Source organism: Mustela nigripes, chromosome 4 (assembly GCF_022355385.1).
Source record: "Mustela nigripes isolate SB6536 chromosome 4, MUSNIG.SB6536, whole genome shotgun sequence".
In the NCBI taxonomy this organism is placed as follows: Eukaryota; Metazoa; Chordata; class Mammalia; order Carnivora; family Mustelidae; genus Mustela; species Mustela nigripes.
In genome coordinates this window covers 113392522-113416721 of record NC_081560.1, presented here as the reverse complement: position 1 = coordinate 113416721, position 24200 = coordinate 113392522, and the positions used below count along the sequence as shown (strand labels likewise).

The 24200-nt window shown below is 43.1% G+C and overlaps 1 long non-coding RNA gene across 1 annotated transcript; it reads right to left on the bottom strand.

The window, feature by feature from the left end:
* Nucleotides 1–13: 13 nt before the first annotated feature.
* Nucleotides 14–6998, bottom strand: LOC132016194 (uncharacterized). The gene is made up of 3 exons (XR_009403914.1): nucleotides 6899–6998; nucleotides 3635–3806; nucleotides 14–362 (listed from the first exon to the last, which is right to left on the bottom strand). It is a non-coding gene; the product is annotated as an uncharacterized LOC132016194 (long non-coding RNA).
* Between the last annotated feature and the right edge of the window lie 17202 nt (nucleotides 6999–24200).

The window sequence follows — 24200 nt, the reverse complement described above, 5'->3', positions numbered from 1 at the left end:
CGAGAAGAAATCTCACCTCTGTACAGGGCCTCGGGTCGTGGACCCCGGGCCGGGGTAGAAGCTGCTTCTGTGTTCACTGTGAGCTGGTGTTTACAGGTGACAACAGTGGGTGTGGGCTCAGTGGTGTCTGTGTTTCTGAACTATTTAATTTCATGTTCTGTTTATATGAAGAAATATTTATGCATACTTCACCAAGTGTCTATTTAATGTTGATAAATATTACCCTTCGGTCTTCAGCCGTGGTGTCCCTCGAAAGTGATTCTTTCAGGTCCCCCCAAGCAATCAGTGCGGTCCGTCGAGCTTTTCACAAGGCTGAGGAGAAGACGACGGCCATCCTGCTGGCAGCAACAAGTCCCTAGCTCCTGGGGAATAAAAAGTCAACTGTGACTTTGACAGAAACGTGGAAAAACCACTCTTTCGTTGAACCCGATGGGAAATGAACGAAGCAACCCTCCACCTTGGTGTTTGAAATTACATGACAATGGTAAAAAATAAATAAATAAACCAGATCAGCGTAATTGAAAGAATATATATATATATATATATATATATATAATTTTGGGCCCACATTCAACCAAAGAACAAGAAAAACCAGAGACTATTTTCTAATACATAGAGCAAACTACGGAATGTTCTGTGATCCACTTGTGAACGTCTGGTGAGCAACAGCATCTCTGTTTTCCTACTCTGGTTGGCCTGACACTAATAAACATATGAATGCTGATCCCAGTGTCCCTGGGCGTCCGTGATTCCCCTTCTTTTTGAAACTCCTGTCCTGCCTTCCTCCCAAAGGGCTGTTTCCTGTATTTCCAACAAAATTAGAGAGCATTACGTTTGAGAAATGGACAAACCCCGAGCTTTGGCACAACCACGAAGGTCAGTAGCAGCTTGGCTTGAACCTGATCCTCTCCTGACCCTGTCCTTTCCTTAATGCTGATGATGGCAGAAAAGAAACTACTCCAAGCCTTTTGCTCTCCCATTTTAAAATCTCTTATGGATAAAAGCTGTTTCTGTATGCTAAGTACTTCCTGTGTCTGTAGAAAGGTATGGCCAACTCTTAGGAAGTTTTCTGAGAAGGAAAATAAGAAAAACAGAATCCTTTTGAATATGGGGGACTTAGGATATGGGTGATCAAAGAGGTAGGAGTGTTTATAACTGGACAGAGCTACATGTGTCTTTCCCAAAGGGCTTGTCGTGAGAAAAGGTATTAGGCATTTACATAAGATCAAAATATCTTCATCGTCAACCTATGTTATTCCACATGAAGGAGGTCTGCAGAGCTTTCGTGATAATTCACTTTAATGGAAAAAGCAAAATAAGCCTAAAATAAGCCGCACATGAAGAACACCCCCCCACACACACATGTACACATGTGCACACACACACACACTTGCAAGCACACACATCCATCCTCCCAAATTCTCTTCTCCAGGCCTTACCAGATGGGTAAGAGAAGTAACCTCTCTGGTCCCCTATTTCCCTTGGCTCTGTTCTCTTGGCCCATTCCCTACCTGTGGTCTCTCTGCTGGTTTCCCTACTATCCTGAATCATCCTTGCCTTAAATCCAGCCTTGACTACACCCATTTCTGCTGACCCTTTCACGTACAATAGTTCTACACTCTGACAGAGAAAAAGGATGCATTAGGCATCATTAAGCATTAGAAGCTGCAGTGGATAAAGATCTAGAAGCACCTCTGCTTTCTCTGTCCACTGCCCTTGAAGAAGATAGACAAGTTCAAGGCTCTGGAAAGGGATGGGAGCCCCTAGGCATCATCTAGGAGGAGCGGGAGGGCGGAGTTGGCTGGAGAGGGCGGCCTCATGAGGGAAGTGGGGCACCAGGGCTCAGGCTGTTGGAGGAGGCTGATACCACATGGAACTAGGGATTGCTCTGGTGTCCCATCCTTGACTCCCAGAGGGGGACATAATACTGAGACATCGGACAGTCCATCACTAGCAGCTTCAGAGGACGAACAAAAGTAGCACAAAGAAACACTAAAGGTCATTAGGGACTTACATGTCCTCTGTGCACCCCTGCATGTCGCTTAGACTCCCTGGGTTGTCTCCAGATGCTCGTGCTAATCAACAACACGAAGGCATCTGAACTTGGCCTCTGACAGCAGACAGATCAAAGCTGAGGCCCGGGGCAGGTGTAACGGTGTGTCTGACAAATAGGCAAACACATCACAGACCCAGCAGACTTACTGTCTTACGTTTCCACACTGGAAGTCTGGGGTACCCACAGTTTGTTGGTGAGCCCGGGGACGGACTGCTCACAACGCCCCTGCAGCCCGGGACCCACCTGAGGCCTGACGGCCTTGCAGACAGAGCCACTGGGGAGCGGGTGCTCTCGGTGCTGCCCTCGTAGCTCTCCCAAAGGGACCGAAACCGCAGAGCACAACACCCAGGACAGGAACCCTTTCCTCCAGCCGCCTCCTCTAAAAGAACACGTTCCCTCCACTGCCGTGTGCACGGAGCTCAGCTCAGCTGGGAGCCACCTGGCCTGCACTTAAAGTCTGAGGATGGTTTCTCAGCTTCCCTCTGTGGAGCAAGCCATGGGCTCTCTCTCCCTGTGCTCTCACAACTCTATTTGGTATATGCTCGGCCTCCACCAGGATTACTGCTCCAGACCCAGAGGCTGGCTCTGGGGACAGTAACCCAGACCTCTTCAGAACCAGGTATTTCCATCTTCTTTTTCTGGCTTTAGTGAGGAAGGAGGCTGCTGAGGGACACCCCCCCCCCAAAAAAAAAAGAGTTAATAAAGTGACTCTACCCCATGAAGTTTGCACCTGCCAAGTGCTCTCCTGGGCGACTCCGACACGGGCAGGTGTTCCTGCCACTCCTGAGTGGACACAGCTACATTCACAGCCTCACGTGCACATGGGTGGACAGGGCACTCGGACGTGTAGATGAGGACCCCAAATGCTTAGTGAGAGCCCGTGTTTCAGAAGAACATTAGGCCTGTGGTGGTCCGAGCAGAACCCTCCGGCTCTGGCCTGGCCTGGGGTCACCCCCACTCTGAGTTGCCTGAGACAGCCTCGTGAAAGGCAAATGGAAAAGGAAGCTGCAGGCTCCGTGACAGGAGAGGTACTGATAACACTGTCCGCACCCAATTCAGATTCCGTAATTCTATCTTAACCTTAAAAAAAAAAAAAAAAAAATTATCTCTAGAATATAAAAGTCTCTTATTGTTCCTTCTCAAAGTCCAAAATACTCCTTAACAATTCTGCAATTTGCACATCAAGCCCCAAACTATTTTTATCCTCAGTTCTGTGAGTTCCTTGATAATACCAAGCAGGTCTCACGCCTGTCTGCCTCCCCATGGCTGGCACGATGTCCGTCAGGGAGCGGACACTCAGTAAATGTTGTTGAATGTTTAATGAAAACCCCTTCCAGCCCACAGAACGAGTACTTATCAGAACTGTGTGCAGCCCGGCCCCATGCTGCTGCGGCAGTCAGGGGTCACCAAGCTGGGAAAGTCCTTACGGGAAAAATATGATGATTCTTAGCTCAAGAAACGTTCCTGAGCAACAAGGGAAAATACTGTAAACAGACTTGAAGTTGTTGATGTAATGAAGAATACAGAAAGGGGGGGACCAACTCTCTCTTTTATCCCTAGAACTCGGGAACTTTTTACCAGACTGGTGAACTTCTGTGGTCCTTCCTGGGTGTCCGCGTGGAAGTCCCGAGGGCAGAGGCCAGGAAGACACGTTTTCCACTTGTGCACGTGAAGATCTGTCGTCGGTGCCAAAACTGGTCTGTGTACAGTTCTGATCGGTGTGGGAAGTTAGGGGAGAGTCCATGCTGTTCTGCAATGACACAAAAGTCCAGTTTTAATCCCTTCCTCGTCCAGTCCCCGGGCTCTTCAGCTTCCCACCTACCAACCCTCCAGAGAAACTTCCGTGGGGCTCATGCTTGGAGCCATGGAAGGCAACATTGCGAGTGACATCTCTTTTCTTTTCTTTCTTTCTTTCTCCTTTCTTTTTTCTTAAACACACAGGAACTAAGTTGGTGCAGGTCTGAGGGATAATTAAACGAAAACGGGCCTCCCAAATTGGGGCATGAGCACACTGATTTCTGGGGGCAGGAAGCCTTGGGGGCAGCACCTGTGACGTGTCTGGTGATCACACCCTTCTCGTTCATGAGGCTGTAGTGACAAACCACTATCCAAAAAGAGATGACGGCTCTATATTTGCTTTGTAAGCAAAAGGCATGTATCATAGTTGCATCTAAAATAGTGTCCACATCTTTACCAAAGGCACTGAATTTTACCCATTTTTATGACCTGGTGGCCTCCCCTTCCTCGGGAGGCATTTCAGGTGCCCCCTACCCCACTCCATGCCACGCTCATTCTTTCTCCCGAAAATACATCCATTGTCTGTACTATAAAATGATGCCTGCAACTTTGTGGTGATATTATCCCATGAGTTTAACAGTGAAATAAGGAAATAAAACTATTAATAAACAAAGAATGTGTTTTTCTTGCTTTGTAATCTACTCGGCAACAGCGGTTAATTGTGTAAAAGGGAGAACACACAGAAGGGCTCGATCTGGAAGAGGCCAGTATTTGCACTGACTACTCTTTCTTTTTTATTTTCTAGAATTTTCTTCAGCCACCAAGACTGCTGCTGTCATTACCCAAAACAATCACTATGATGTGTTTAGGGGTGTATATTAAGCATGCATAAAATACATCTACACACACAGTCCTTATTCCAAGAGTGTAGGTTATAAAACCTACTTCTCTCTAGATAAATGCATTAACAAGGAGTTTTATTTCCCTCCTTTCAAAAGAAATGCTTATCTTCTTTTCTCCTTTATTTTAGAGTTGTCTGTCTATTTCCTTGGACCCATCAGAAATATTTTCCTACCAAAAATGCAAGCATTGTATTTTATCACATTGCCTTTAAAATTATTACAAGTGTAGATACAAACTGAAGTCACTCTTAGCAAGAGACATGATTTTTTTTTTAATGTCTTTCTTGGTTAACTTATGGCTGCACAGCCATAGAAAGCAAACACTGTCTCTTCGGTGCAGAGATTTCCTGACTTTCACCTTGCAAGTAAAAGCAAGAATATGTCTTCTGAATCTCTCTTTCTCCTTTGTCATTAATTAAATCCTCATTTTGGGTTTACAATTTGGGCACATGTTCTCTGGACCCTAGGACAAACCCATTTGATGATGATTCCCAAGGACATCCGAGCAAACTGCTTCTCTTACACCCTATGATAACAGGCAGTTCTATGTGAAATTAATACTGAGATTGAGGAAGAAAAGTTTTCTGTTGTGCCAAAGTCTTCCCTAACTCGCTACATCAATTTGGTAGATGTAACTATAACTACAGGGAAAAAACCCAATGGCTGAGAGTTTGGAAAAAATTAATGAGGCATAAGAACATGTTAAAGCTGGAAAGACCAATGAGGCACCAATTGATTTTTAACTGAGAGGGATTTTGGAGGGAGTGATAAATGGCTTTTGGGAGGACTTGCTGTTTCTTAATCTGAATGGTTACAGGGAAAGCAATTCGGTAAAACACACCTCTGCTGTCTTGACCTCAGTCAGTGAATCCAAGCGTTGGTACCTAGTTGGACTGATGAAAAATTTCCTGTAGAATTTTTAATTTGGGGGATAGAGGCTCTGGGGCCAGTCTCCTCTCACGCAGTCAGGACTGGGAAACCCAAGCCAGCAGCCATGTTTTATATCATCTGTGTCACAGGAACGCATCGGAAACTGATGTGGAGGAAACGGGGAGACGAATCGGATTCGAGAGACAAGACAAAGATGCCATCTACCCCTGGTTTCCCCGAGGTCTGGCGGCACCATTGCACTCCTCCCAAACACTCCTCCCAAACGCGGCTAATCGGAGGTAGTTGGCCTGTCCCGGGTGTTCACCAAACTAATCTAACGTTTTAGTTTAAAGGCACTGGGTCAAGTATCTATTACTTGTGATTAAACAGGACTACCCACTCCCAGTGGAGTGAATTAGTTAATACAAATGTCTGTGAAATCTTAAATTGTTTCACTGAGAAAATGGGATTGGCCATTCAGTCTTGATTGACCATTCAGTTGATTTAAGTATCCCACAATTAACTAAATTTCTATTTGAATTTTTTTTTTTAAGATTTATTTATTTGACACAGAGAGACACAGCGAGAAAGAGGGGACACAAGCGGGGGCAGTGGAAGAGAAAGACACAGGCTTCCTGCCAAACAGGGAACCTGATTCAGGGATCCATCCCAGGACCCCGGGATCATGACCTGAGCCGAAGGCAGACACTTAACTGACTGAGCCACCCAGGTGCCCCAGGGGGATGTTTTAAATAAAAAGTCAGTATTGGTGGCCTTCTCTCTCTCTGCCTGCCTCTCTGCCTACTTGTGATCTCTACCTGTCAAATAAATAAATAAAATCTTCAAAAAAAAAGTATTAATGATCTGGATTTACTAAATAATCTATCTCTTATAATATCTTGTTTGTAAATGACATATCTATCATAATTAGTCTTTAATCCATCTTACCAATTGTTCTTTTCCATTAAAAATACAGGGATTTTTGGGGCACCTGGGTGGCTCAGTGGTTTAAGCCGCTGCCTTCGGCTCAGGTCATGATCTCAGGGTCGTGGGATCGAGTCCCACATCGGACTCTCTGCTCGGCAGAGAGCCTGCTTCCCTCTCTCTCTCTCTGCCTGCCTCTCCATCTACTTGTGATTTCTCTCTGTCAAATAAATAAATAAAATCTTTAAAAAAAAAATACAGGGATTTTTTATTTTTAAATGATTTTCCTTATTGGATTTGGAGGAAACTATTTGTAGTAACAAGGTGGGCTGGGGATGGATTTGACCTAATCCCAGGCAGTATTTTTCTCATGACTAAGACCGACTTCCCTCTCTCTTAACTAACTTACCTTTTTTTTTTTTTTTTTTTAGTCAAAGCATTCTCCCCGAGTAATTAATTCATAAAGATGACAAATATGGAATGTGTCCTTCTGCTGTGGACAGCCACTCACGAGCTAGGAAAAGAGACAGAAAGCAGTGATGACAGTATATTCATACACTCGCCGTAGGAATGATTCTGTAACATTTAGTTTGGTAAGGCCAATGAAATTTTAATAATAATCTAGTTCGTAAATTGTTGGCACACAGACAAACAGACCTCTAAGTGACACAACCCCCCAACCCTGGCTTCTGAAACACAAAGAGCCGGTAGGAATCTGACCACATCAGCGGTTCCACCAGCAGGGACAGCTATATTTAGAAGTGGTGGACGGTGCTGTCATGCTATCCAGGTTAGCTTGAAACAAAAAGGGCTGGTAGAGGCTCCTGCGAAATCGAGAGGAAGGTCGTAACTAGCAGGGATCACTAAGGAGAACCAACACTACCCATCCGCCGGCAAGGAGTGCCTTTAGCTGTGGCTCTCCGGAGAAGAGTCTCCTGTGAAGTCAGCTTCCGAATGATAGAGAAAGGCCGGTCCTTTGCCACTGAGCCAGAAGTTAAGTACTTTCCTAGCAGCCTTGTAGAAAGTCAGCCCCACCCAGCCATGGGCATGGGGACACAGCCCCAGCTGGTCACAGCAGTAGCGGGAGCACAGATGGGGCGGTGATCAGCTGTGGGAGGGCCCTTCTCCCACATCTGTCCTCCTCCCCTACCACTTTCCATACCCACCAGCTTCAAGATCAGACTCACTTGAGACTTCTGGAAGCTCCCTTTATGGTTGTATCCAAAACAAAACCTACACACCTGAGCTCTCCTTACCAGGGTGGAAAGCCTCAGTTAATACACCAAGCTCTCTCACCGTCCTGCTGTCCCCGCCCACCAAGCCCCTTAAGTGAAGTCTCTTCTTGTTGACACCAAACATACAAACTTCATGTTTGCTTTCTAATTCGACTTAAGACTTGCCGCCTCTGAAGTCCTAGAAATAATGACTGGGTACTATCAAGCAAGTGGTAGCTCATTGTGTTAGCTCAGCGCTGCCAAACAGAAGTGGCTTTGACTGAGAAGACAGAACCCATGTGTGAAAACAGATACAGAGATAAATAAAATAAACAGTCACAGTTTGTTAAGATATCATAGGTTCCTCTGTTTTCTTTCAGGATTCCAAAATAAGATTAGGATCTTAACACAAGAAGTTTGAGCACTCCTGGGTGAAATACCATAAATCCTTCAGTTGGAAAAAATCCTTTACATTTTCTCCAAATTTATATTCAACACAAGGGTCCCTCCTTCTATCACATCTTTGACGGCAGACCCCCAGATTCTGTGCCAATAATTCTAATGACAAGAAACTCATTAAGCCAAGCAGACCACTTTGTATTTAGAGAGTTTTAATTGTTTTGTTACACTTTATCCACTGGCTATCGCCTTCCCCTCTAGGGCACTGGTCTTCCACGTAGGCACTGATATCCGTGTATGCCCTACACGGATATCAGTGTGGACACACAAGGACTTTCCAGAGAGTACTAGAATACTAGAGTATTATTATACCAGATACTAGATAGTAGTATTATACTAGAATATTAGAGTACTAGAATGCTAGAGTACTAGAATGTGGTCAGTTTAAGGAAGTCACTTGCCAGGTCCTCAACTGTCACAGGTGCTTCCTGAAGCTGACCTGCCTAAAAGATCGTTTCCTCCTTCACACCTGCCTTTCTCCTATTTCACCTGACATGCTTCTCACCCAGCCTGAATCTCACTCGTGTGCACAAATAATCTGGACAACAAACAAAAGGACAGTTTTAAAACGCACAGGTCTCAGAGAATGTCCTGTGGCAGAAACACAAACAGCCTCCAAGGAACACTGAGGAGAGCAGTGTCTTACTTTATCCAGACAACAAACTTATGCTAAAGCTCCATGCTTCCACCTACCCAACCACACATCTGTCTGTCCATCCGTCTGTCTGTCCATCCATCCATCTATTCATGAATTCTAACTCAAAGGTGAGGCAGTTGTCAGAAGAGCAAGTATGGCCACATTTATTTAAATTGGAAAATTGGGTCAGGTTTTTTCTAACAAAGGAAATGAATCTGGTTGATTAGCGATGAGGGCTGCCTTTGCCAATTAGATTACAAGGTATACATTTTCCATAAAGTGAATGAAAAAATCTACATTACAAAGTTGGGGTTTTTAAATATTATATTTATTGAGCAAGAGAAAGAGTGACTCCCCACTGAGCAGGGAGCCCGAGGCAGGGCTCGATCTCATGACCCTGAGATCATGACCTGAGCTGAAATCAGGAGTCAGCTGCTCAACGGACTGAGCCACCCAGGCGCCCTCAGAGTTTTGATTAAAAATATATTTAATGAACAGAGATCATATGGCATATGCAGGAAATTATAGCCTTTGAACTTATATCCAAATGATTTACAGACAAAAATATGCAAGAGGCAAATGGCTTTTACATTTTTATGTAAATGAGGGGGGAAGCAGTGCGACAGAAGACAGAATAAGAAGCCCCCTCATCCATATGGCGTATCCCTGAATATACGAAGACAACACTCATTTCTCCCACACCACCGACTCTCCACTCGAAACCTCGCTGACAGCCTGAGCCATCCCTCATAATTCACGGTCAAGGGCACCACTGAGGTGGAAGAAGCAAGTGGTCCCAGCAAGTCCCAGCTCTGCCTTTCCCGGGGGCCCAGCGGACACCCCCATGCAGCCCTCATGCTCAGCAGGAGACTGGTCCACCCTCACCGTCCACAGAAAAGCACCAACCAAAGACAAGGCCCGCCCCGTCAGCGTGCATGACCACAGCTCGAGGGTCCCTGACTCCTGCGAGCCGCAGGGCCCAGGTCTGTTTCAGGCACCATCGACAAGCATAAGAGAGCAGGAGCCCGCGGAGAAGGGCTGCGGGAGGGAGGTGTGTGTCCGCCAACGCGAAGAGGCGGTCAGGAACCACTGACACTGTGGCTGGGGTCAATGGCATTTTAGAGACAGAGACATCACACAGGAGGCTATGCTCCTGAGAGGTAAAGGCTGCTATGTCCTTAGCTTCATTCAGTCCCTTACTTCTCTGTCACCACCACGGCACTCCCCACCCCTCCTGGCCAAATCTTGCGCCTGAACCTAGAGCTGTCTGTCAGTCCCCCCTCAAGGCAAAGGCCGAGGCAAAGCGACAAGGAGTGGAAAATCTGAACTTCTGAGCGTCCATGACTTTTCCAGGAGAAAAAGACGTCTTCAAAGCCATAGCTCTCCAAAGTCACAGAGAGAGAAAGAGAAAAATGTTCTGGGAATTTCTAAAACCTCCCCTGGGCTCCTGCCCACGGACATCTGCCTCTGGCCACCACGCCTAATGCTCATTAGTTTCTGCGAGGCCATGGCTCACCGCTCCTGCCGCTGGCGGAGCCGGGTTCCTCAGCCCGCGTAACAGCTGAGCCTTCACGGGGCCCACGGGAGCCCCATTTCCCTGCCATCTGTATCTAGTATTGTCTTCTCCGGCTTGGAGCTACCATTGTTGCTGTTTGCTTGTTCGTTTCTGGCTCAAAACTCTGGCTGCTTTCCAGCTCAGCTGCAAGTCTCTGTTTCCTGCCTGATAAAGGCTTCTCACTGCGCTGCAGAGCAGAGGTCAGTGCGGACAGGACAGGCCCTTGGAAAAGTCTTCCCTCCTGGCCCAGGGGCCCACAGCCCCACGCGCCTCGGGTTCGCATGGACAGCAGAGTGCTGGCGTGTGTCTCTGGGAAGTGCAGAGCTTTCTAACTGCATTCCTCACACCGTCACGTGTTACATGGTGGGACAGGGGGTGAGGTCCAGGCTGCTCAGAATAAAAGGAAGGTCTCCAGGATTCTCGCCATCCCGGATGCTTCTGTCCACAGTTGAAGCCTACTCTAGGGGTTGGTTATACATGTCCTGTGTTTGTATTTTGCGGCAGGGGCTTTAAGGACTAGCACAGTGGGAATGTTCTCGAGTCCAGAGTGCCTGTGTAGAGCAACAGGAGGAAGGGCAAACTGGCTTTAAGATGATCTGTTTTGGGCGGCAGTTGAAGCTGGGGACTGAGTTGCCCAGAATTCTCTAGTGACCACCAACAAGAGAGAGAGAGCTTCCTGAGGTTCAAGCAAAGCTCGCTTCAGCCACATGCCTTTAGTTTACTGCCATCTCCACCAAGATCATGCCTCTCCCAGCTACCAAGGAGGCTGCTTCATGGAAAAGCAAGGACTCTGCTCTTCTGTTACCTACTCAGAGCAGTGTCCCTACACCGCCTCCTCCAAAACAGCACCTCCCCGCCCCTTGCTCAACCAACTTACCCCACTTTATGCTTCTTCGCACCACATATTACATTACACATTTCTAAAAGATTTATCTATGGGGGCACCTGGGTGGCTCAGTGGGTTAAGCCTCTGCCTTCAGCTCAGGTCATGATCTCAGGGTCTTGGGATCGAGCCCCACATCGGGCTCTCTGCTCGGCAGGGAGCCTGCTTCCCCCTCTCTCTCTGCCTGCCTCTCTGCCTACTTGTGCTCTGTCAAATAAATAAAATTTATATTTTATTAATATAAATAAATAAAATAAAATAAATTTTAAAATGTATCTATGTATTTAGTGGGGGGAGGTGGGGAGGAACAGAGCAAGAGAGAGAATCTCCAGCAGACTCCCCTCTCAGCGGGGAGCCAGATGCAGGGCTCGATCCCACGACCCTGAGATTATGACCTGAGCTGAAACCAAGAGTCAGATGCTCAACCGACTGAGCCACCCAGGTGCCCCTACTTTACACATCCTTAAATGCATTTATTGCCAATCTCCCCTTACTGGAATGTAAGCTCCACGGAAACTGAGTTTTTATTTTTCCTGTCCTTCCTCCACCCCATGTGCACACAGAGCCTAGAAAAGCATTTTGATGCTTGGCAGACACTTAAAATGTATTTGTTAGGTGAATTAATAGACTAAAATCCAAGAGCTGATCTTCCTACTTTCAAATTTCAATTGATTTGAATTATTCTTTCAGTATATGTGGTTTTTTATCTAATGTGTAATCAATAATTCCTCAAGCAGAAATCTAATAGATCTCCAGCCTTCGTGTTAACCAGTGAAATGAACACTGTTTCCTGCTCCCGAGTCGAGGCCTTTCTGTGCAGGACATGCTATGATTTCTGCTATTTTTGTTCTTACTTCTAAGGCTCTAGAAATAACCAAGAGCTCATTGGAATAAAAGCTTAGGAAATACTTAATATCACATATTTGGATGGCGATGTGAATTTTCACATGGTCTAGATATTTTCCAGTCTTTAGTATACTATTTTATGTTTCTTTCCTGATTTTACACTGAAGTGTACTCATATTTCGAAAATTTCTCCCTATCTACATAAAATGTTTATATAGTATACTTATATATCAATGATTTTTTATATATAGAAAGATATAGATTTATGTATATGTATATATAAGTACATATATTTTAAAATAAGAATATATTTGTATGACATTAATATAATATAAATATTTTATATAATGAATATACACACATATATATATTTGAATTCTTCAATTTTGATACTATTCTCTTTTTCCTTTCATCCTTCAAACTTCAAACTATTCAGCAAGCCAGCATTTGGTGTCTTTCTCCTGCCTTAGAGTTATCCTAACTTGAAACTGGTTCAACATCAAAACCAACCATGATCTCTATAACACCCTTCATGTCCCACATTTTCTTCTTATGCTTGTAAGTTATTACTCAAAAAACAAAACAAGAAGAAAAACAAACAAACTCTGTCTCTTCCACTGAAAGCCCTCAGACCTCCAGCAGCAGAACCCAGAAACACATCCCAATTAAATCTCCCCGGTTGATCATCTAGGCTGTCCCACACTCCCCACCCTGGCTGAGACTTTTTCTCATATTTCATGGGCACTGACTCGCCCTTCCCCCAAATCCTTTGTACTACAGAGAATACATGGGAACGAGTTGTTTCTTTCTTCTTTCTGACGAAGTGAAGTCCAGTTACTTAAATGTACTTTGCCATCACAAGAGAAAGCTAATGCTTTGGACACCTGGAAGGTGTCGTGGGATGAGAAGGGACATGTGTGCACGTGAACGCAGCCCACCGGCTCGGTGCAGGCAGCAGCAGCCTTACATGTGAGAGGAGTCCTTGGGTTTTGTTTGCTTGTTTGCTTGTTTTCAGGCTTGTTGTGGGTTTCTTCAGTTTGGCTTCTGGTGTTTCCATGTGGTCATTTCCAGACAAGGGGAAAGGAATGCAAAAATACATAAACTCACATATTCACACATCTTTTCATTGTTTTTTTGAGGGGTTCTTTGGGGTTCCCCCTCCCCGGTTCCTCCTTGTTCCAAGTATGTACTGACCGAGAAGAAACAGCTACTTCAATCACTTCACAACAAGATGTGAGTGGCACCTTAGTCACTATTTCTGTTGCCTCAAGTTTCCACAAATGTAGTGACTTCTGACAACACAAATTGATTCTTACGACTCTGTAGGCCAGGGACCAAAATGAACCTCCTTGGATTAAAGTCAAGGTGTTGACTTCCAGAGGAGCTGAGGGAGAATCCACGGCTTTGCACTCCTCCAGCCCTAAATGCTGCCCACCTTCCCTGCTGCTGGTGTCTTCCCTCTGCAACGCCAACAATCTCATCACCTCTGTTTCCACTCCTACATCTGTTTCTCTGAGTCTCTGCCTCCCTCTTTCACTGATAAGGACTCAGGATTAAATTGGGCCACCCAGATAACCCACATTAATCTCCCCATCTTAAGATCCTTAACTGAATCACATCTTTAAACTCCCTTCTTCTACCATGTAAAGTAAAATATTCACAGGTTGCAGGAATGAGGACACGGACATCTTTGGGGGCTGTTCTTCGGCCTCATGGAAGTGGCTTTGTGGTATGCACCCTCCCGCCCTCCCCAGGAAGGACAGACATTTGTACTTCAGAAGAAAAGCCTACCACACGGATTTCTAAAAACTGGAACTCAAGGCACGCCATCATCTGGGTGTGAAAGAGGAACAGAGGAGAGGGTGGGATCCTCCCAGTGTGTTAAAAATGGTACAGAAATATCTCTCTCAATGACATTGTGTGCAGAGAATGGATTACAAGTTCTAGTTCCTACGGCTCCTCCGTAGTGATATGTAACATGAAATGTATTTAAATTCCCCTGCTCACTGAAAGTACATTATGTCTGGAGAGAGCCAGTGCACCTGGAAAGGCCATAATAAGCTTCCCAAATCCTTATGAGTTTATTTTTACCACTAAGTGCCCGTTTTTCATACAGGAATCCTCAAAACCCCATAGATAACGCTTGACTTCACAACACAGGGTGGCCGCCATGTGCTGGGTGTCTGCGACCCGCAAGGCGCTAACACATTCTATTCATTCCGCCTCCGCTCCTTGGAGACACTTAGTCCACAAAAGGAAACCAAGTCTCGGGGATGTCATGTGCCCGAGATCACGCACGGATGACTGGCTGACCTAGTATTCAGATATTGTGTCTGTCCAATTCTAAAGGCTTCTTAGCTCCCCTTCTGCGAGGGTGCCACAGACTCTGCGTGGGTCCTTCCACATTCCCTAAGCCCATTTTGTCATCACTCCTCTCACTTTCTCTACTTCTCCTGTGCAGTGCTCTTTGGGTCAGATCCCGAACCAGGAAAGTCCACTTCTGAGATTGGGGCAGGGCCTATGAATGAAATCTGATGAGCACAAAGACTCAGGGCACAGGGACACGAGGTGTGGGCGTGGCTGAGTCACGGAACTGAAGCTGATTCTGCTCCAGGATGATTTCGAGGAGCCCAGGCTCCCACAGACTTTGGACTTCACAGCTGCCAGCGAGTCCTGGGTATGACCCATGACTGTTGCCTGGTGTCTTTGTCCAGCCTCTGGTCCTCCGTGGGCCACCTTCTCCCTGGACCCCTGACCCTTTACATGTGCATGAATAGTCACTGTTATTGGTTTCTGACCCCACACAACAGCTAACATCAGGCTTCCCCAGCTGGCTGCCCCCACATCCTCAAGCCCCCATGGCTTGTTTATCTTTGAAGGCCCCAGGCACTTGTCTCGTAAGCCCCGGCTGCCCAGAGTGCTGGCTTTGAGCCAACAATGCATATTAAACAAGAAGAATGATTAAACATAAAGTTTGGAACAATGTATATTTTTCTTTAGTGTAGGACAAATCTATGATTTAAAAATGTAGGCAAAACTTTAATTTCAACCACTTTTCTCTCTGACATGAAAACAGGGATGATACAATTACAGGTATGTTGCATTGTTTGTTATATGGCCCAGCCTGGTTGAGGTAAGGGGTGAGGGGAGGGCTCCCAGAGATGAGAAAAGAATTAATGTATTGCACGTGTCCCATGACTCACACACTTTTCCTCATTTCACAAGCATCTGAAGTTGACTGCATCATAAAAATACAGTGGTCCAGTTGGGACTGTGACATGTTTATGCCTGCCTTTAAACATGTGACTTTAGTGGTTAAGACTTGGTAGCTGTCTGGACAATGACCATGACCTATCGTCTGAGTAAAAAAAAAAACATGGAAGGACCATTAAGGAAGGGAGTCCCTGTTCTGGTCAACTAAAAGCATTCGGATACCTGACAGAAAAGGGACCATGAGTCAGACTTGCAGAAGGAACATAAAGCAGGAAGAAAATCTGAGCAATCAGATGGGGGCATGCTTTCAGAAGTTGTGGCATCACCAAGGTTCCGTGAGCCAACGGGGTAAGGAAGGAAAAAGTAGACATCGGGGACTTTGATTCAGAAAGGGGAACACAACATCAAGAAGCTTTGGGAATGCATGAAATTACTTTGCTTACAGTCCTTTCTTTACAGATGCATGAGAAGGATACATGACTTAAATCCATACCTAAAGTCTGCAAGAGCTCTTTCACTAAATGTACAACGACAATATTAATGACAAAAAAGCTCAGGGTTCTGTAAACCTCAAACTGTTCTAAAATAAAAAGTTTCCTTAAAAAAAAAAAAGCACTGGTTAACAGTAAAATGAAGGAAACTTTCTGGTATATAAAACAATGTACTCACATAGGATTTTACTCATATATGGAATTTAAGAAACAAAACAGATGAACAAATGGGAGGGTAGAAAGAGAGGGAAACAAATCTCAAGAAACTCTTAAGGATCGAGAACAAACTGAGGGTTGATAGAAGGATGGGGGGAGGGGTAGGCTAGATGGGGGATTGCCATTAAGGAAGGCACTCATGAGGAGCAGCAGGTGTGGTATGCGAGTGATGAATCACTGAATTCTACTCCTGAAACCAATTTTTCACTGCATGTTAACTAACTAGAATTTAAATAAAAAATTTGAAAAAAAAAACAAAACAAAAAATAAAACTATTCCCTACACGGAAAGAATTTTTAAAAATTAAAAATAAAACAATGTGTACACAATTGATTACTAAGATTCAGTGAAATACAAAATTTTATTTTTCACTTTGTGTCATCTTGTCACTAGAGTTGACAGACAATAGCTTCCTAAAACAAGAGAGTGATTTTTTTTATTATGTTATGTTAGTCACCAAACAGTACATCATCAGTTTTGATGTAGTGTTCCGTGATTCATTGCTTGCATGTAACACCTGGTGCTCCATGTGATCCTTGCCCTCCTTAATACCCTTCCCCAGGTTCACCTGTCCCCCTATCCTCTACCCTCTTAAACCCTCAGTTTGTTTCCCGGGTCCATAGTCTCTCATGATTCATCTCCTCCTCTGACCCGCCCCCCTTCATTTTTCCCTTCCTTTTCCTAATATCCACCATGCTATTCCTTATGTTCCACAAATAAGTGAAACCATATGATAATTGTCTTTCTCTGTTTGACTTATTTCACTTAAATGTCTATGCTGCCCAGAGCAATCTATACTTTCAACACTATCCTGATCAAAACACCAATGGCATTTTTTCAAAGAGCTGGAACAAACAATCCTAAAATTTGTATAGAACCAGAAAAGACCCTGAATTAATCTTTGACAAATCAGGAAAAATATCCAGTGGAAAAACGACAATCTCTTCAGTAAATGGTGCTGCGGAAATTGGACAGCTATGTGTAGAAGTATGAAACTTGACCATTCTCTCACACCACACACAAAGATAAACTCAAAATGGATGAAAGACCTCAATGTGAGACAGGAATCCATCAAAATCCTAGAGGAGAACATAGGCAGTAACCTCTTCAACATCAGTCACAGCAATTTCTTTCAAGACATGTCTCCAAAGGCAAGGAAAACAAAAGTGAAAATGAACTTTATCAAGATCAAAAGCTTCTGCACAACAAAGGAAACAGTCAACAAAACAAAGAGGCAACCCACAGACTAGGAGAAAATATTCACAAATGACACTACAGACAAAGGGCTGATATCCAAGATCTATAAAGAATTTCTCAAACTCAACACTGAAACAAAAATAATCCAGTAAAAAAATGGGCAGAACACATGAACAGACACTTCCCCAAAGAAGACATACAAATGGTAACAGACACATGAGAAAATGTTCATCATCTTTAGCCATCAGGAAGATTCAAATCAAAATCACATTGAGATACCACCTTACACCAGTTAGAATGGCCAAAATCAGGAAACAACGTGTGTTGGAGAGGTAGTGATTTTTAAACTTTAATTTATGCTGATGTTTCCAGAAGGGGAAAAAACCTGACTCCTTGCCTACTTTTGCACCAAATAGAAAATCAAACTATCTTAATAGGAGAAAGGCTATTTGAAGTTAATAAAGTGTGATGTGGTTTCATCAGTAGGTGAGTCTTTGTGTTTCATGTGTCTCCACACTAACAAGTCCCATGTTTGTGTTGCCCATAAATAAGGCAAATCAGATGGGAGTGGAATTTTGAAAATTTACCCACATTCATGAAAGGAGACATATCTCAATATGACTCATTTGCTTTTTAATATAATTCAGGTGCAAATGAAGGGTATCTTTGATAATTACCAATTTCCTACATATAAAATTTGTTCCACATAGGTTTCTTTTTTTAAAAAAGATTTTATTTATTTATTCGAAAGACAGAGATCACAAGTAGGCAGAGAGGCAGGCAGAGAGAGACGGGGGGGGGGGGGGAGGAGGGAAACAGGCTCCCCGCTGAGCAGAGAGCCTGATGCAGGGCTCAATTCCAGGACCCTGAGATCATGACCTGAGCTGAAGGCAGAGGCTTCACCCACTGAGCCCCCCAGGTGCCCCTGTTCCACCTAACTTTCAATTCATGATGTTATACAACCATTTCCTATAAACACACCCATTTCCATCTGGATGGGAGTCGGTTTGTGATTTACAATGTTTCTTATTCTGTAATATTAATATAGTGCTGCATCAAATTCCAAAGAAAGAGTGTGACTTTTGTCATGAAACAGTCAGAAAAAGTTCTGCACGTTTGAAGTTTTTCCTCAAATATCTCTCTTGAGTTGTAACCAGAAAATCTGTTGTTAAATGCCATATGCTTCACTGGTGCTCAGCAGTTGGCGTATGTAATTGGTGTTTATTAGGCACGCCTGCTGATCAGAATAGAGTCTGAGAAGCTGACAAGTGGTGGAATGTGCTTCTATTTATCTTTGGGTCTACATTGTAATGACTTTTATCCTTAAAAACCTCTTTTCTTGCCTTGTCAATTCTTGCCATTCTAACTGGTGTAAGATGCATCTCAGTGGGGTCTTGATTTGAATTTCCCTGATGGGGAGTTGTGGAGAAAGGGGAACCCTCTTACACTGTTGGTGGGAATGCAAGTTGGTGCAGTCACTCTGGAAAATGGTGCAGAGGTTCCTCAAAAAAATTAAAAATAGAGCTACCCTGTGACCCAGCAATTGCACTACTGGGTATTTAGCCCAAAGATACAGATGTAGTGAAAAGAAGGGCCATATGCACCCCAGTGTTCATAGCAGCAATGGCCACAATAGCCAAACTGTGGAAGGAGCTAAGATGCCCTTCAACAGCCGAATGGATAAAGAAGATGTGGTCCATATACACAATGGAATATTACTCAGTCATCAGAAAGGATGAATACTCAAGTTTTGCATCAACATGGATGGGACTGGAGAAGATTACGCTGAGTGAAATGCATCAAGCAGAGAAAGTCAATCATCATATGGTTTCACTGACTCGTGGAAAATAAGGAATAGCATAGAGGACATTAGGAAAAGGAAGGGAAAAATGAAAGGGGAGAAATCAAAGTCTGAGACAAAGCATGAGAGACTATGGACTCTGAGAAACAAACGGAGAGTTTCAGAGGGGTGAGGGATGGGACAGTGGGTGAGCCTGGTGGTGGGTATTAAGGAGGGCATGGATTGCATGGAGCACTGGGTGTGGTGCATAAACCATGAATCATGGAACACTCCATCAAAAAGTAATGATGTACTGTATGGTGACTTACATTACACAATTTTAAAAAAATTAATTAATTAATTAAAAAATAACAACCTCTTTCCAAGTTCATCTATCTAGCAAATATTTATTGGGTATTCACCATAAGCCATGCACTCTTATGTTAAGCTCAATTAACAAGGGCCGCAAAATAAGTCAATATTTGTATCGGGTGAAATGTATAATACCTTCCACAGAACTGTTAATTCAGAAATTATTAAGATAAGCAATGACATCTGATTAAAGAAAAATATTTGTTTCCCACAAGAGTGTGATCTAAGAATCAAAGTCCCACCTAATTTAAAACATTTATACAATATTTTCCTTCCTTGCCTACAATGTCCACCTTTACCCACATTTGTTGTATAAAGGCAAGGTTTCTGAAAGAGCAGTCATGGAAAACTATGTTCCACAAAACCTAAAGAATTCATCACAAGAGATACACCACAAGAAATACTAAAGGGAATTCTTCCAGCTGGAGAAAACATTTTCTACTTGAAGCAGGAATAAGCAGGAGCTAAGAGTGAGAGAGTGTGTGTGTGTGTGTGTGTGTGTGCGTGTGTGTAAAATACAAATATGTAAAGAGGAGCAAATATATATGTATATGTAAAAGACAAAATGCTTACCATTGACTTTAAAAAGTAACAATCATAATAATATGTAACACCTAGAAGTAAAACATAGCACAGCAATACTAACAAGGGCAGAGGATGATAAATGAATGTAAAAAGTCTTCCAATGTTTTACTGTTTACAAGTAGTAAAAATAATACAAGCCAGGCAACTCCAGGTATATGTTGATTCTCTAGAGTAACTACAGACTGAATTAAAATATGTATATCTATGTATACATATATAGAAATAGATATATATAAAAACCCTAACTAAAAAGCTTGTAGAAAAGTAAAATTATAAAAAAGTAACCAGAAAAAAATAGGTAGCCACCAAAAAATAATACCAATTAAAATTATTAATAGGATTGGGAGGGAGACAAACCATAAAAGACTCGATCTCAAAAAACAGACTGAGGGTTGCTGGGGGGAAGGGGCTAGCAAGAGGGTGATGGGGATATGGACCTTGGGGAGGGTATGTGCTATGGTGAGTGCTGTGAAGTGTGTAAACCTGGTGATTCACAGACCTGTATCCCTGGGGCTAAATATACATTATATGTTTATAAAACAAATTTTTAAAAGAGAGCTAGGAAGGAGAAATCATGCAACAAAAACCAGAATATGGAAATAATGTAGCAAAATGGTGAACATAAATCCAACTATACCAACGTTAAAGTAAGTGGCCTAATCAAAAGGAAATTAAGCAAAAATATTACCAGACAGAAAGAAAAAAACAGACTCAAGTCTATGCTGCTGACACATAGCACACACAGACTAACCTAAAAAAGGACAGAATAACAGCCATGCAAACAATATGGCGGGGTGGGGGGGCAGATATTGCTCTATTCCTATAACACAAGGCGAGCTTCAGGTGAGTAATTACTACCAGAGACAAAGATGAGTATTTCATAATTAGAAAGGCCAGTTCATCAGGACAATATAAACATCCTAAATGTGTCTGCATGTAATAATCTAGCTTCACGATAAAGGAAGAAACAGGGGCACCTGGGTGGCTCAGCAGTTAGGCATCTGCCTTCAGCTCAGGTCCTGATCCCAGGGTCTTGGGATCTAGCCCTGCATAGGGCTCTCTGCTCAGCAGGAAGCCTGCTTCTCCCTCTCCCACTCCCCCTGCTTGTGTTCCCTCTCTTACTGTGTCTCTCTCTGTCAAGTGAATAAATAAAATTCAGGTGAATTAAAAAAAGGAAGAAACACACATCCAGAAACCTAGGTGGGGATTTCACACACCGCTGGCATAAGCAGGTGCAACGTGGGGGCAGGACACTGGGGCATTTACGGTGGGAAACACCACAACAACCAGAGGCAGGATAAACATCTGTTTCCACCAAGAATGGAAACTTCACCAAAATAGGCCACATGCCGAAGAGTAGACCAAGTCCCAACAAATTTTGGAAGACTGGAGTCACACTGAGCATGTGCTCTGAAAAACAGGGAATGACACCAGAAATCAACACCAGAAAGAGCCCTAGAAAACCCCTGCTGCTGAGAAATGAAGCGACATGCCTCCACGCGACCCATCTATCAGAGAAGATGTTGCTGTAAAACGTATAAAATGTCTTGGACTGGATGGTAATAAAATTACGATATGCTAACACTTGTGGATGTTGCTTAGAGGGGAAACTATAGCTTCAAATGCTTAGTTAACTAAGCAAGAAGCCAGAGAAAGAATAGCAAATTCAACAAGAGAAGGTGGAAGCAATTAAATTATAAATGTAAGAGCAGAACTTAATAGAAGACAAATGTGCACTAGGGAAAACCAACAAAATTTGGTACTTTGAAAAACTAATAAAAAGTGACTCTTTTTTAAAAGGGCTAGTACACCAAAAAGGTGGCATTGGCAGGGGTCAAAATGGAGATCAAGGCAGTGCTGGAACAAGAACCCGGGTCCAGAGGATCAGCAGATACAGATGAGGACACATGGGGAAAGCAGCTCAACAAGGTCCTGTCCAGCATTTGAGCGGTTCTCCTGGCCTTTCCCTCAGAGCCACAAGGTGGCGCCAAACATCCAGACTTTCCTTCAGCCGCTACTCCCGCCGGGTCCCTCGTTCTTCCAGCCTCCATACTCCGATACTCCGGAAGCGGGAAAGTTGGGCATCCACTTTCACCATCAAAATACAGAGCTTCCGTCCTTAAGTACCTTACTTCTGGATTAAAATTCAGATCTAATTGGTGGGGTCTGTACCCTAGCTGCAACTTATGTTATCTTCAGAGTTATTGTTATCCCTATTAAATAGTAGTTACACACCTTAACAGTTAATAATTCATCATATTAAGGTTTCCCCTTTCAGATTACGGTTTGGTTTTCCTGCACAGATCCCGACCTTCAAAAGTAGCAGCACGAGTCTAACTTTGAACTGCACAGGCTGGTGTTTGAGTTTTCTGTCTAATGTAGACTGTAACAAAACTAGAAACGTTATTTTTTAAAGACTGCATAAGATTATTATAGGCTATAATGTGACCCATGTGCATAGAAGTTGTGCAACGAGTGCAAAATATAAGCCAACATAATTTAGGTAATTTGGGCTACACATTTTAATCAAATGATTCCACATGCTCCTTACTACCTATGATTCTACAGTTTACAAATTGACACAATTCCTCTTTATTGCACTCCATTCTCTTTTTCCTAACAAGCATATTGGTCAAAATTTAAGGATTTCAAGTCACATTACCTCAGTGAAAATCTTTCTCTGCAGTAGTTTGCACTTTGCCAAAGTAATTGCACATTCCAGGACAAACAGGCACAAAAGACAGTACATTCCATGATTCCGTTTATCTGAAGTCTGAAAACAGGCATATCCCACCAGAAAGTGCCAAAGGGCCAAGGGTGTTAATGGCCGGGGTGTTAATGTTATATGTCAGCTTACCTAAGCTATCATCCTCGTCTACCAAACACTAGACTAAGCGCTGCTGTAAAGTGACTATCATCCACAATCAGCTGACTTTTAGGAAATGAGTAGATCCTGCATGACCTGGGTAGACCTTAAAACAGAACTGAGGTTTTCCTGGGGAAGAAGGAATCCCACCTGGGGCCTGGAGCACCAGCTCCTTGTGGGGAGGCCTGGCTGCCCCTCCTGACAGGGAGCCCTCTGCATTTCAGACTTGCCCAACCAGTGCCCACATTTCCTGTTACATGCAGAGACAGAGAGAGATGCATGGGTCTACCTAGCTGTCTAGGTTACGATCTATCTATGTCTCTAGCCATCCCTCTGTCTATCTATCTATCATCTATCTATGTTATAGAATGAATGTTTGTGTCCTCTCAAAATCTCTATGTTGAAACCCTACCCCTAGTGTAATGGATTGGGGGGTGGAGGGGTTGGGAGGGAGTCAGGGTTAGATGAGGTCATAGGTCTCCACCCTCAAGAATCTGTCACAGAGAGCTTGCGTCCTCTCACTAAGGTGAGCTGAGTACCCAGTGACAACAGCCACCTGTGCATGAGAAAGCTGCTGTCACCATACACCAAAGTTTCCAGTTCCTTGACCTTGGACTCCTCAGCCTTCAGAACTGTGAAAAATTAAATGTCTGGTTTGTAAAGCACCCAGTCTATGGTATTTTATAGCAGCCAAACTAAATATAAAGGTAAATATAGATATAAATATACACATACACATATACATATATATGTAATTTCTAGAGTGAGAGAAATGTTCTGTATCTTCATTTGGGCAGTGGTTACAAAAAGACTGTAAAAACTTTCAGAATTTAGTTTTACCATTTGAATGGGGAAAAAATAAAGAATCCCCCCTGCCACTTACCATGACCCCAAAATTAATTTTATATGGACAATAGAACCAATTATATAATCTAAAATTATAAAGTTTTTAGAAAGAAAATTTAGAGAATATCTTTATCCCTCTCCAAAAATCTAATAGACCTGTATATGAGAAAGCCTTTTTTTTCCTGTTTAAGGCCTTGCCTATTGAAAGCCTTGAATCCAAAAGGTAGATAGCTTTTATATATATATATATATACACACACACACATATATATATAATTTATTATTTATATATTGTATAATTAACATTATTTATAAGCATATATAAAAATGTATATATATATAATATATAATATATCTAATGTATATATAATATATATAATGTAAATATATTATGTATATTATATATAATATATATACATTGTATATATATACAATATATATACATTGTATACATATATATACATTGTATACATATACAATATATATACATTGTATACATATATACATTGTATACATATATAATATATAATATATAATATACAATATATAAT